Here is a 15,518-nt window from a genome sequence, read left to right as displayed (position 1 = left end):
GCTTTCTTGTGAGCTGGCCGCAACACCGCAGGATTGCTTCAGGCCCTAATCTGGTTCCGGCACGGCACGCTGAGCCTTTGGTTAATTCCTCTTCCTGGTGGGAAATGAGAGTTAAATTTGCCCGTCCAGACACCTCCAGCTAGTCTCTCATTGGTTCTCCCTATTCCTGTTCATCTTCCGCAGAAATTGCAAACTGGGCTAAACAGGAGGTTAAAGGCACTGACTCTCCAAGTCGGGAGAGTGTTAGTAAAGCGTCTGGAATGTTGCACCCGAGTACCAGGGGACGAGAACTGACACATATTGGAACACGTCTCCCGATCACACGGTTGATCATACTCTGGATTCCACATGCATGATTTAGCTGAAGGAAGAATCCCTTAAACCTGGAGACTTGAGACCCGTGGAATGGGTACCATGCAATATGACTTCAAAGGGTCTTCATTTGCTCACCGAACCTCTCCAATCCTATCACTGCTGCGTTTATGCCCCTGTACACACGCTTGATTCTCTTTCGGAGACATAGCGATCCATAGGTTTTAAGATACTTACTAGTCAGGTATATTCTTAGGCGTTTAATATGGGGTGTTGAGTCCATTTCGTTGAGCAAGGAGTAGCTCTTCTCTATTCCATATTTGGCTTAAGGGACTTTATCTGTGCTCATTTCAATCTCTGGTTTTATGAAGCACCCCAACTCACCTTTCCCCTTAAGCAAGCATAAGTTGGTTTTCTAAATTTGAGACCCTGTTCTCTTTTGTAATCCAGTTCCTGTGAGGCCAAGATTACATTCCGTGTATTAGTGATATCTTATGATATTTCTTTTTCTGTGTGACTTATTTTAGTTAGAATCATCATACCTGAATCCCCTCATTATGCTGCTACGGGCCTGATTACATAGATTTCATTGCAGAGTGATATTGCATTATACGTAAGTACCACAACTTCTTTATCCATTTTTCACTTTCTGTGATATTGAACTTGTCCCGTAAACGAGTTTCTTGTAAACAGAGCCGTCACAAACTTTGGGGTGGCTGTGTCTTTTTGATTTTAATTTCCCTAAGCTATAGGGCCATAAGTGGCAGTGCCCTAGGCTCTGTTGCTTTGTTTTTTAGGTGTTTCAGGAAACACCATACACTTCTCCGGAGTGGCTGTTGGCAATATACATCCCGGCCATCAGCATAACAAGGCTCCCAGTTCTCCATGGCCTGTCCTGCCTTTCTGGCTTTTACACTTTTTTCAGTTGGCCCTTTTGACCGGGGGGAAGTGAGACTTCATTGTAGTGCAGATTTCCTTTGCAAGCTTGCTTGGTTGGCCAAAAAGGGCGTATGCGTTTTCTCCTGAATATATTCAGGACAAAACGCATACGCCCTTTTTGGCCAAGTGCATCATTTTGGACGTTCTGCCTCTTTTCCTATGCTTTAAATGCAATTCCAGTGTACCTCCTGAAATCGGTTTCCTGCAATTCTGCCCCACTTTCAAGTCCTCTTGGCAGCCTTACTTCAGTATATTTTCGGACGATAGCTGTCATTTATAACTCTGCAGGTTTGTGAATTACAGTGCCCCTGAGCTCCTTTCTTCAACTCGCTTTCTTGTGAGCTGGCCGCAACACCGCAGGATTGCTTCAGGCCCTAATCTGCTTCCAGCACGGCACCCTGAGCCTTTGGTTAATTCCTCTTCCTGGTGGGAAATGAGAGTTAAATTTGCCCGTCCAGACACCTCCAGCTAGTCTCTCATTGGTTCTCCCTATTCCTGTTCATCTTCCGCAGAAATTGCAAACTGGGCCAAACAGGAGGTTAAAGGCACTGACTGTCCAAGTCGGGAGAGTGTTAGTAAAGCGTCTGGAATGTTGCACCCGAGTACCAGGGGACGAGAACTGAGACATATTGGAACACGTCTCCCGATCACACGGTTGATCATACTCTGGGTTCCACATGCATGATTTAGCTGAAGGAAGAATCCCTTAAACCTGGAGAGTTGAGACCCGTGGAATGGGTACCATGCAATATGACTTCAAAGGGTCTTCATTTGCTCACCGAACCTCTCCAATCCTATCACTGCTGCGTTTATGCCCCTGTACACACGCTTGATTCTCTTTCGGAGACATAGCAATCCATAGGTTTTAAGATACTTACTAGTCAGGTACATTCTTAGGTGTTTAATATGGTGTGTTGAGTCCATTTCGTTGAGCAAGGAGTAGCTCTTGTCTATTCCATATTTGGCTTAAGGAACTTTATCTGTGCTCATTTCAATCTCCGGTTTTATGCAGCACCCCAACTCACCTTTCCCCTTAAGCAAGCATAAGTTGGTTTTCTAAATTTGAGACCCTGTTCTCTTTTGTAATCCAGTTCCTGTGTAGCCAAGTTTACATTCCGTGTATTAGTGATATCTTATGATGTTTCTTTTTCTGTGTGACTTATTTCAGTTAGAATCATCATACCTGAATCCACTCATTATGCTGCTACGGGCCTGATGACATAGATTTCATTGCTGAGTGATATTGCATTGTACGTAAGTACCACAACTTCTTTATCCATTTTTCACTTTCTGCGATATTGTACTTGTACCGTAAACAAGGTTCTTGTAAACAGAGCCGTCCCAAACTTTGGGGTGGCTGTGTCTTTTTGATTTTAATTTCCGTAAGCTATAGGGCCATAAGTGGAAGTGCCCTAGGCTCTGTTGCTTTGTTTTTTAGGTGTTTCAGGAAACACCATACACTTCTCCCGAGTGGCTGTTGGCAATATACATCCTGGCCATCAGCATAACAAGGCTCCCAGTTCTCCATGGCCTGTCCTGCCTTTCTGGATTTTACACTTTTTTCTGATGGCCCTTTTGACCGGGGGGAAGTGAGACTTCATTGTAGTGCAGATATCCTTTGCAAACTTTCTTGGTTGGCCAAAAAGGGCGTATGCGTTTTTTCCTGAATATATTCAGGAAAAAACGCATACGCCCTTTTTGGCCAAGTGCATCATTGTGGACGTTCTGCCTCTTTTCCTATGCTTTAAATGCAATTCCAGTCTACCTCCTGAAATCGGTTTCCTGCAATTCTGCCCCGCTTTCAAGTCCTCTTGGCAGCCTTACTTCAGTATATATTTGGACGATAGCTGTCATTTATAACTCTGCAGGTTTGTGAATTACAGTGCCCCTGAGCTCCTTTCTTCAACTCGCTTTCTTGTGAGATGGCCGCAACACCACAGGATTGCTTCAGGCCCTAATCTGGTTCCGGCACGGCAAGCTGAGCCTTAGGTTAATTCCTCTTCCTGGTGGGAAATGAGAGTTAAATTTGCCCGTCCAGACACCTCCAGCTAGTCTCTCATTGGTTCTCCCTATTCCTGTTCATCTTCCGCAGAAATTGCAAACTGGGCCAAACAGGAGGTTAAAGGCACTGACTCTCCAAGTCGGGAGAGTGTTAGTAAAGCGTCTGGAATGTTGCACCCGAGTACCAGGGGACGAAAACTGAGACATATTGGAACACGTCTCCCGATCACACGGTTGATCATACTCTGGGTTCCACATGCATGATTTAGCTGAAGGAAGAATCCCTTAAACCTGGAGAGTTGAGACCCGTGGAATGGGTACCATGCAATATGACTTCAAAGGGTCTTCATTTGCTCACCGAACCTCTACAATCCTATCACTGCTTCGTTTATGCCCCTGTACACACGCTTGATTCTCTTTCAGAGTCATAGCGATCGATAGGTTTTAAAATAGTTACTAGTCAGGTACATTCTTAGGAGTTTAATATGGGGTTTTGAGTCCATTTCGTTGAGCAAGGAGTAGCTCTTGTCTATTACATATTTGGCTTAAGGAACTTTATCTGTGCTCATTTCAATCTCTGGTTTTATGCAGCACCCCAACTCACCTTTCCCCTTAAGCAAGCATAAGTTGGTTTTCTAAATTTGAGACCCTGTTTTCTTTTGTAATCCAGTTCCTGTGTACCCAAGTTTACATTCCGTGTATTAGTGATATCTTATGATGTTTCTTTTTCTGTGTGACTTATTTCAGTTAGAATCGTCATACCTTAATCCACTCATTATGGTGCTACGGGCCTGACGACATAGATTTCATTGCTGAGTGATATTGCGTTGTACGTAAGTACCACAACTTCTTTATCCATTTTTCACTTTCTGCAATATTGAACCTGTCCCGTAAAAGAGTTTCTTGTAAACAGAGCCGTCCGAAACTTTGGGGTGGCTGTGTCTTTTTTATTTTAATTTCCCTAAGCTATAGGACCATAAGTGGAAGTGCCCTAGGCTCTGTTGCTTTGTTTTTTAGATGTTTCAGGAAACACCATACACTTCTCCTGAGTGGCTGTTGGCAATATACATCCCACCCATCAGCATAACAAGACTCCCAGTTCTCCATGGCCTGTCCTGCCTTTCTGGATTTTACACTTTTTTCAGATGGCCCTTTTGACCGGGGGGAAGTGAGACTTCATTGTAGTGCAGATTTCCTTTGCAAGCTTGCTTGGTTGGCCAAGAAGTATGTATGCGTTTTTTCCTGAATATATTCAGGAAAAAACGCATACGCCCTTTTTGGCCAAGTGCATCATTGTGGACGTTCTGCCTCTTTTCCTATGCTTTAAATGCAATTCCTGTCCACCTCCTGAAATCGGTTTCCTGCAATTGTGCCTTGCTTTCAATGCCTCTTCATAGCCTTACCTCAATATATTTTTTGAAATTAGTTGGCCTTTATAACTCTGCAGGTTTTTGAATTGCAGTGGCCCTTAGCTCCATTTTTCAGCTCTTATTTTTGTGATCTTGCCTCATAACCACAGGATTCCTTCAGGCCCTATTCTTCTTCTGGGGCACCTTGCTGTGCCTTTGGTTTATTCTTCTTACTGATGTGAAATTAGAGTGACATGTGCCCATTGAAACTGCTACAGCTTGTTTCTCATTGGTTCCCCCTATTCCCATTCATCCTCCGCACTAACTGCAGACTGTGCGATACCAGAACTTTAAGGCATTGACTCTCCATGTGGGGATGTTGTTAGTAAAGCGGGTGGAATGTCGATCCGGAGCCCCAGGAGAGGAAAAATGAGGTGCATTTTAGAAACCTTTCCCGATCATATGGTATACCAGTCGCTGGGTTTCCCAAGCATGGTTTAGCTGTAGGAAGATTCCCTTCAACCTGGAGTGTTGGGACCCTTGGAATGAGTAGCATGAAGTATTGCATTAAACTTTTGGCAGTTGCTCACCAAAACTCACCAATCCTCTCAGCCCCAAGTGTCCAGCCTTATGTCTTATCCAGCTGTGGGTTTATATGTGGTCAATCCAGGTTACATCACAGCCCCTGAGCAAATTTTGTAAGAATTTTTCTCTCTTTCATTGTTTCTGCGTTTTGTTTTTAAAATTTATTTCTATAATGGGGTTTAGCTCATTTTCAAGGCTGTGTTTGTGCCGCTCTGCACACACTTGATTCCCTTATGGAGATATATCAATACATGGATTTTAAGATTCTTATTACTCAGATATATTTCTCTGTGGTTTATAAGGTGTGTTGAGGCCAGTTCATTGAGCAAGGTGTAGATCTTGTCTAATATCTATTTGGTTTATTGAACGGTATCTGTGCTAATTTCAAACTCTGGTTTTATGCATCACCCCACCTCTCCTTTCCCCTTAAGCTGACATAAGTGTGTTTTCTAAATGTGAGACACTGTTCTGTTCTGTAATTCATTTCTTGTGCAGCCATATTTACCCTCCCTCTATAAGTGATATCTTATGATATGTTTCTTTTTCTGTTTGACTTATTTCAAGTAGTATTATCGGACCTAAATCCACTCTTTATCCTTCTACTAGCCTTATTACATTGATTTCATGGTGAAGAGATATTCCATTGTACATAAGTACCACATCTTCTTTATCCATTGTTCTCTTTCCTGGGATATTTAAGGTGTACTGAAGTTGAGGTTCTTGTAAACAGAGTAGCCCTAAACTGTGGTGTGCTTGTGTCTTGTTGATTTTTAGACTTCCCTAGATATACTCCCATGATTGGAAGTGTCCTATGCTCTGTAGCTCTGTTTTTTAGATGATTTAGGAACCACCATACACTTCTCCAGAGTGGCTCTCGGCAGTTCACACACTGCCCATCAGCGTATAAAGGCTCCCTGTTCTCCATGGCCTGTCCTGCATTTCTGGTTTTTACAATTTTTTAGGATGGCCCTTTTGACCGGTGGGAAATGAGACTTCTTTGTTGTGCACATTTGCATTGCTTGCTTGCTTCGTTGCCCATAAAGTGCGTATGCGTTTTTTCCTGGATATAATCAGGAAAAACGCATACGCCCTTTTGGGCCAACTGCATCATTGTCGAAATTCTGCCACTTTTCATGTGCTTTAAAGACGAGTCCAATCTATCTCTTGAAATCTGTTTCTTGCAATTCTGTCTTGCATTCAGATCCTCTTCTTTGCCTTACCTCAACATAGTTTTGGATGTTAGTTTTCATTTATAACTCTGCAGGTTTGTGAATTGCAGTGACCCTGAGCTCCATTTTTTAAGTTGCTCTTTTGTGAGCTGGCCTCAAACCCGCAGGATTGCTTCAGGCCCTATTTTGGCTCCGGCGAGGCGGGCTGAGCCTTTTTTCAATTCTTATTCTTAATGGGAAATTAGAGTGATATGTGCCCGTCCAAACCCCTACAACTATTCTCTCATTGGTTCCCCCTCTTCCCGTTCATCCTCCTCACAATTTGCAAAATGTGTGAAACAGAAGTTTAAATGTGCTGATTCTCCAAGTGGGGAGATTCTAAGTAACGTGGCTGGAATGGTGAACAGGAGCACCAGGAGAGGATAAATGAGCTGCATTTTAGACACATCTCCCGATCACATGGTGTACAGTCCTCTGGGTTTTCCATGCATGTTTTAGCTGTAGGAAGATCCCTTGAACCTGCAGATTTGGGACCCATTGAATGGGTACCAGGTAGTATTACTTTAAAGGGTGTGCATTTCCTCACCCAACCTCACATTTCTCTTAGTGCAAACAGTTTCCAGACTTATGTCTCATCCTGCTGTGGGTCTAGATGTGTTCAATCCATGTTGCATCACCGTCCCTGAGGAAAAGTTGTAAGAGGTTTTCTCTGTCTCTCTGTCGTTTATTTTTTTCAATTTATTACTATATTGGTTACAGCTGATTTTCAAAGCTCTGTTTCTTGCTGCTGTACATCCACTTGATTCACGTACAGAGAGACATCAGTAAATTCTTTTTCAGATTCTTACCAGTCGTATATATTCTTTTCCGGTGACTTGAGTGTGCTGAGTGCAGTTCTTTTAGCTACCGTGTAGGCCTTGTTGATTATCAGTTTGGTATTTGGAATGGTATCTTTGCTAATTTCAACCTCCTGGATGATGCCTCACCCCTCCCCACCTTTCCCGTTTAGCAGCCTTATGCGTGTTTCCTACATATTTGACTATGTTTTTGTTTTGTAATTTATTTCATGTGTAGCCATTTTGGATTCCACCTTTAAGTGATATCTTATGATATGTGTCTTTTTCTTTTTGAATTATGTCACTTAGAATGATCATACGTAACTCTTCCGGAGTTGTTACAACTGGCCATATTTCATTGATTTCCAGGCTGAATAATATTCCACTCTACCTAAGTACCACATCTCTATCCATTTTTTCTCTCCAGAGACATTTAAGTTATATCCTAGTCGAGGATCTTTTAAACAGAGAGGGGGTAAACATTGGGGTGCCTGTGTCCTCTCGATTTTTGTTTTTCCCAAGATATACGCCCATGAGTGCAAGTGCCCTATGCTCTGTAGCTCATTTTTTAGATGCTTTAGTAAACACAATACACTTCTCCAGAATGGCCGTTGGCAATATACATTTCCACTATAAGTCTCACAGGGCTCCCTCTTCTCCTTGCCCTGTCCTGCATTTCTGTTGTTTACGCTTTATGAGGATGGCTCTTCTGACTGATGCGAAGTGATATCTTTTGTAGTATTGACTTCCAGTGCCCACCTGTTTGCTTGGCTAAAAAAGTGTATGCCCTTTTCTTGAATATATACAGAAAAAAACGCATACACCCTTTTTGGCCAACTGCAATGTTGGCAATGTTCAGCTCCTTTTCTCGTGCTTAATGGAGAGTCCTTTCTACCTCCTCAGATCCCTTTCCTGCCATTCTCCCTTGCTTACAAGTCCTTTTCTCTGACTTTCCTCAAGACATTTTTCAGTGATGGATATTTTCAACTCTGCAGTTTCGTGAATTTTACTGCCCCTGAGTTCCATTGTTCAACTTGTGTTTATGGGAACTGGCCACAAAGCAGCGGGATTTCCTCAAGCCCTATACTGTTTCCATGGGCAACCCTAGCCTTTGGTCAATTCGTCTTCCTGATTGGAAATTAGAGTGACATGTGCCTGTCTGAACACCTAGGACTTGTCTCTCATTGTTCCTCATCCTTCCGCTTCATCCTCTGGACAAATTCCAAACTGTACGCAACAGGATGTTGACAGTGCTGACATCTCCAAGTGGGGAGACTGTTAGTAAAGACGCTGGAGGGGTGAACCCGAGCACCAGGAGATGAGGAGATGAGATGCCTTTTCCAAACTCTTCCCGATCAGACGGTATACCATCCTCTGGGTGTGACAGACATGTTTTAGCAGTAGGAAGAGTCCCATTCATGTAAGGAGAACACCAGGGCTTTTTCAAAATCAGTGTCTGCCCAAAACCCAAACTGGGGAATTTTTTAAGCTACGGCTACACATATGTTCATTAAGGGCCTTGGGAAGTAGGCAGAGTCCAAACTTTAGATGATTGAAGTCTTCAGGGTCAGAAGCACTCACCACCAGCTTCCCTTAGGTTACACTTTAACTGTCATTGATAGATGACAATGACAATAAAAATATCTATTCTTTTCCAGATTATTTCCCCTTATAGCTTATTGCAAAATGTTGAGTGTAGTTCCCTGTGCTATACAGTAGTTCCTTGTTGATGATCTATTTTATACATAGCAGTGTGTATGTGTTAATCCCAAACTGTTAATTTATCCCTCCTCCCACCTTTCCCCTTTGGTAATAATAAATTATAAGATTTTATACTTCTCAGAAATGGGGGAGCTGAAAGAGAGGTATCATTTTCAATGAAAAAGCATTTAAAACAAGATTGAAGCTTTAACCAAGATTATTAGATGTACATCCTTGGAAAGAAATCACTTCGTTTCTCTAATATTGACCTGACAAATAAGACAAACCTTTTCACTGAACTTGCTTATAATAAAGTGATGGAAATATCAAATGGAAGTGTTAGAAACATCTTATTTTACCCGAGCCTTATACACTGTTCTATGTTAACTACAGTTTGGCTCACACATCTGTTCATTGAGGTTACAATAGTCTCAATTTCTGTTACTGATCCTCCAGAGTGGACCCCAACAAGTGTCCCCCTGCCCAGTGTCATTGGGGCCAACAGATCGAGACTGAGTTTGGTTCACAAGCAAAGGAAACTTTATATTTTGATCAGAGAATGGAGAGGTGAGAGCATGCACTACCCCGTGGGCTGTGGGCTGGGCTGTTGTGTAGAGATCCTGTCAGAGTCAGTGGGAGGGAGGGGGCGGAGCTCTCGAGGGCCGGGTTGGCTGCAGCTCAGGCTCTATATCGCGGAGTCTGCACTGGGCCCCAGGAGCTGAGGTGTCGTCCCAGCCACTCTGCACTAGGAAATCTGGTCTGAAGTGCCGGGTGTGGAACCTCTGCATGCGGGACCCTAGGAGCACATGAAATTAGACAAAGCACAAAGGATAAAAAAGGTTAGACTTGACTTTATTGCCCAGATTCTATTTTTATCTCCCAGGGAATTTTAATGGGCTTTGCTGGGGACAAACCCCTCCTCTGCCTTTTGTCCCGTTCCTCATTCTTGGAGTGCTGAGGGTGCAGACCCTTCTTCTGTAACTGCTGAGTGCTGAGTTGGGAGCCCTCATACCCGGGGGCGAGGGTCAGGGCTTCTCCCCAGCAGCTTCCAGGTGACGTTGATTGTCCCCAGGCCCCCTGCCTCCCTGCTCGTCCACCTGAGCACCAGCATTGGAAGTGTTATAGATTCTAATGACCTTTAAGGGTCCAGGAAAGAGATGTGCAGAGACGCTGTGGGGGCCGGTTTCACCCCGCCCCACATTTGTTCGGCCACCTTAGGCTGACCGTTTCTGCCAGCCTAGATGCTCTGACCAGTAGTCTGCGCTTTCTTCAATTAGGCCCCTGAATTAACGTACAAACAGCACCAGGTGTCAGAGCCCTGCCTGCTCAACTCCCAGACAGTCCAGGGTCAGTGGTGATCAAGGACCATGATGGCCACTGAGTCAACAGCCTTTTGAAGTAAACAGGAGTCCAGCTGGTCTTATTGGCCACCATCATCAAGGTGTCTGTAGGCTTTTCTATGGTGACAGTGTGATATACGGTTCCCCCGCCAAGATTATTAGCTCCCCTCTGGGTGCAGTAAGTCCTGCAAGCAGTAGTCTACTCTTTTGGGACACACTCTTGTTGTTTTATGAGAGAAACTCCAGGTCAAGTGATGTTCACACGAGTCGTCATGGTGCCCTGTTGCCCCCGGTTATCTCTCTGGATGTTGGAGTTGGAGGGCCTCCTCACTCGAGGTTGGTGTGCCCACGGAGCGAACCCTGCAACTTCAGGGCATGGTTGGTGGTTAGGATCACCACGTGGGGTCCTTTTCCCTTAGGAGGGAGGTGGCCTTTTGGGCTGCTGATTTCCAGGTTTTTAGATACCGCCAGTATCTTGGCCAGATGTGGCAGTGGGCCAAGCCCCTTGGTGCCCGTAGTTTATCCTACCTGGATGGCATTCTTGCATTGTTCCATTTCAAGTGGTCCCAGTTTTTGCACTAATTCTCCAATGGCGATTCACCTTTCACCGGGAATGTAAAGGTCAAAGGGTTTAGCTAAATTAGGGAGTTCCAGGGCAAGGGTCTGAATTGACTGCTCTTTCCATTCTTGAAAGGCCACTTCTGGATTCTATTCAAAAGGATCATCATCTTTTCCTTTCAGTGTTTCATATAGAGGCCCAGCTAGTAGACTGTAGTTAGGGATCCAGAAGCAGCAAACCCTGGCCTCCCCAGGAACCCCTAAGCTGTCTTCTAGTTTTAGAAAGGGGTAAGGCTGAAAATGGTTTCTTCCCTTTCCTGGGATGGGCTTCTCCGACCTTCTGTGAGAACGAAACCCAGGCAGGTCACCGCAGTCTGTGATATTTGAGCTTTTTCTTGGACAACTTCTATCCTTTATTGGCTTGGTAGTTCAGAGGCCTCCTTAGTAGGGCTGGCGATCAGAATGTCGTCTGCGTACTGAAGGAGGGTTTCCTTTTCCAGAGGTAGAACTTTTAGGTCTTTAGCTAAGCTTTCCCCAAAGATGGTGTGGGAATTTTTGCACCCTTGGGGCAAGACGGCCCGGAAGTATTGTTTTAGTTGTATGTTGAGTCTTGCCACTCACAAGCCAAAATTTCTTGTGACTCTGGGACTAATGGAATACAAAAGAAGGCATCATTGAAGACTAATACAGAATACCATGTCCTGGTGGTTGGTAGAATGACCAGCAGGGTGTAGGAATTAGGAGCAGCTGGAGGTATATCCTTGGTGGCTTCACTGACTGTCCTGACATCCTTTACCAGGTCCCCAGCAGCCCATGGGGCTCTCGTGGTCAGACCAATCCCAGAATATGGAGCTCACCTGGGCAGGTACCCCACCCCCACCCCAGCCCACGGGGCTCTCGTGGTCAGGCCCCTCCCAGGATACAGAGCTACCCTTGCAGGTACCGTGGCAGGGCTGGGCACACAGGAACCGTGCACATAGCCCTCATTGCAGAGCACCCCCAGCTCACCTGTCGCTCAGAGCTGACACAGAGCACCTCAGAGCAGGACTTGAACTAACAAACAGCAGCTGCGACAGGTCTGTGACCCTGGGCATCACTCTGTGCGGCCTCCCTCCACCTGGTCTTCCAGAGACTTCCACTGCACCCGGGGCACCAGGCCTCTGTCTCCAACCACCACCCACCCCTCCTCTCCCTGACTCCTGGGTTCCTCTCATTAGGAGAGGGTTTTCTTGAAGTTGTCTCCCACTCATGGGCCAGATAAAATGATTAGAAAACAAGCCAAAGCTGCAGCCCCTTGTCTATCCTGACTCTCAGGAGCCCACACCTGTTCCTTGGACCTGGCCGGTTCAGCAAGTTCCATTTTCTGCAACTGTGAGCCCCTGAGGGCTGATGATTGGCTGACCTGGGCAGCCTTACCGTGCCGGCCAGCCCTCCCCAGGTGTGCCTGGGTTGAGATCAATATAAATACCACTCCAGGCAGCAAGAGGCCCCTGCAGCCGTGCCTGACGCCATTTTCTCTGCCCTGTCAGCAGTCTCGGGGCTGGGCTGGTGGGAGGGAGTGAGAGGCCACGGCTTTGTGGGTGGCCCAGTGTGAGTGGGGCTCTGCTGGACTTTCTGCAGCAGTTGTCAGGCTGCCTCTTGCTAAAGAAGAGGATGTGTCACCCATACCTGCTGCTGGAATTTCTCCCTGGGCAGAGGTGAGGAAGGAAAAAAGCAGTGGGGGCAGGGACAGGACGGGTATCTCAGGCAGGGAAATGGAAATCTTCCATAAGAGCACCCAGGGCCAGGACCATCCTGGCTGGCCTGCAGGCACCAAGTCGGCCGGTATGCTGTCACTCGTGTGGCTCTATGGCCCTTCCTCTAGGCTTTCAAGTCCTTGTATATATTCAGGTGTTTTACCTGGGACGGGTGAGAATAGTTCAGCAGCAACTGGCCTGGGGCTCAGCTCACGTTTACTCACAGATGCCTCGGCACGGTGCCCCAGCTTTGCAATGAGGACGCTTGTTGCGTGGGGGCTGCTGGCTGAATGGGAGACGATTCCCCACCACTGACCAACTTCAGAATTGTTTACAACTGGAGCAAGTGCCCTGATACGGTTTTCCTCTGTGGAACTGGTGGGTTCTGTGTTTTTTTTCTCTTTTTCGTTTTTGGTTCAAGGTAGATTTTATTCCTCTTTTTTGTATTTACAGATATAAGCATGGAAATAATTTATTCATATAAATACATGTATGTGAAGGGAATAATTGTTTTTTCTGTTTTATTTTTTAAATTTTATTTCTTTTTAATTTTGAATTTTATTTTATATTTTTATACAGCAGGTTCTTATTGGTTATCTATTTTATACATATAAATGTATACATGCCAATCCCAGTCTCTCAACTCCTCCCACCACCAACCCCCCCAACAGCTTTCCCCCCTTGTTGTCCATACGTTTGTTGTCTACATCTGTTGCTCTATTTATGCCTTGCAAAATGGTTAATCTGTAGTTTTTCTAGGTTCCACATATATGCATGAATATACAAGATTTGTTTTTCTCTTTCTGACTTACTTCACTCTGTATGACAGTCTCTAGATCCATCGACGTCTCTACAAATGACCTAACTTCATTCCTTTTCATGGCTTAGTAATATTCCATTTTATATATGTACCACAGCTTTATGCATTCGTCTGTCTGTGGGCATTTAGGTTGCTTCCATTACCTCGATATTGTAAAGAGTGATACAATGAATATTGCGGTGAATGTCTCTTTTTCATTTATGGTTTTGTCTGGGTATATGTCCAGAACTGGGATTGCTGTATCATATGGTAATTCTACTGTTAGTTTCTTAAGAAACTCCATATTGTTCTCCATAGTGACTGTATCAATTTATATTCCCAACAATAGTGGAAGAGGGTTCCTTTTCTCCACACATTTCCAGCATTTTTTGTTTGTAGATTTTCTGATGATGCCCATTCTACCAGGTGTGAGGTGATACCTCATTGTTGAGTCCATTTTGTTGAGCAAGGGGTAGGTCTTGTCTATTACATATTTAGCTTATGGAACTGTATCTGTGCTAATTTCAAACTCTGCTTTTATGCAGCACCACAACTCACCTTCCCCCTTAAGCAAGCATAAGTTGGTTTTCTAAACATGAGACCCTGTTCTGTTTTGTAATTCAGTTCATGTGTAACCAAGTTCTCATTCCATGTATTAGTGATACCTTATGATGTTTCTCTTTCTGTGTGACTTTTTTCACTTAGAATCACCGTGCCTCAATCCACTCATTATGCTGGTACGGGCCTGGTGACATAGTTTTCATTGCTGAGAGGTATTCTGTTGTACGTAAGTACCGCAACTTCTTTATCCATTATTTGCTCTCTGGCATATTTAACTTGTGCTGAAGAAGAGGTTCCTGTAAAAGAGCCGTCCCAAATTTTGGGGTGGCTGTGTCTTTTTGATTTTAATTTCCCTAAGCTATAGGACCATAAGTGGAAGTGCCCCAGGCTCTGTTGCTTTATTTTTTAGATGTTTCAGGAAACACCATACACTTCTCCCGAGTGGCTGTTTGCAATTTACATCCTGCCCATCAGCATAACAAGGCTCCCAGTTCTCCATGGCCTGTCCTGCCTTTCTGGATTTTACACTTTTTTCAGATGGCCCTTTTGACCAGGGGAAAGTGAGACTTCATTGTAGTGCAGATTTCCTTTGCAAGCTTGCTTGGTTGGCCAAAAAGGGCGTATGCGTTTTTTCCTGAATATATTCAGGAAAAAACGCATACGCCCTTTGTGGCCAAGTGCATCATTGTCGACGTTCTGCCTCTTTTCCTATGCTTTAAATGCAATTCCAGTCTACCTCCTGAAATTGGTTGCCTGCAATTCTGCCCCACTTTCAAGTCCTCTTGGCAGCCTTCCTTCAGTATATTTTTGGACGATAGCTGTCATTTATAACTCTGCAGGTTTGTGAATTACAGTGCCCCGAGCTCCTTTCTTCAACTCGCTTTCTTGTGAGCTGGCCGCAACACCGCAGGATTGCTTCAGTCCCTAATCTGGTTCAGGCACGGCCCGCTGAGCCTTTGGTTAATTCCTCTTCCTGGTGGGAAATGAGAGTTAAATTTGCCCGTCCAGACACCTCCAGCTAGTCTCTCATTGGTTCTCCCTATTCCTGTTCATCTTCCGCAGAAATTGCAAACTGGGCCAAACAGGAGGTTAAAGGCACTGACTCTCCAAGTCGGGAGAGTGTTAGTAAAGCGTCTGGAATGATGCACCCGAGTACCAGGGGACGAGAACTGAGACATATTGGAACACGTCTCCCGATCACATGGTTGATCATACTCTGGGTTCCACATGCATGCTTTAGCTGAAGGAAGAATCCCTTAAACGTGGAGAGTTGAGACCCGTGGAATGGGTACCATGCAATATGACTTCAAAGGGTCTTCATTTGCTCACCGAACCTCTCCAATCCTATCACTGCTGCGTTTATGCCCCTGTACAAACGCTTGATTCTCTTTTGGAGACATAGCAATCCATAGGTTTTAAGATACTTACTAGTCAGGTACATTCTTAGGTGTTTAATATGGGGTGTTGAGTCCATCTCGTTGAGCAAGGAGTAGCTCTTGTCTATTACATATTTGGCTTAAGGAACTTTATCTGTGCTCATTTCAATCTCTGGTTTTATGCAGCACCCCAACTCACCTTTCCCCTTAAGCAAGCATAAGTTGGTTTTCTAAATTTGAGACCCTGTTCTGTTTT

The sequence above is a fragment of the Orcinus orca genome, chromosome 6 (genome assembly GCF_937001465.1).
Source record: "Orcinus orca chromosome 6, mOrcOrc1.1, whole genome shotgun sequence".
In the NCBI taxonomy this organism is placed as follows: domain Eukaryota; kingdom Metazoa; phylum Chordata; class Mammalia; order Artiodactyla; family Delphinidae; genus Orcinus; species Orcinus orca.
Note: the sequence above shows the minus strand (reverse complement) of the source record.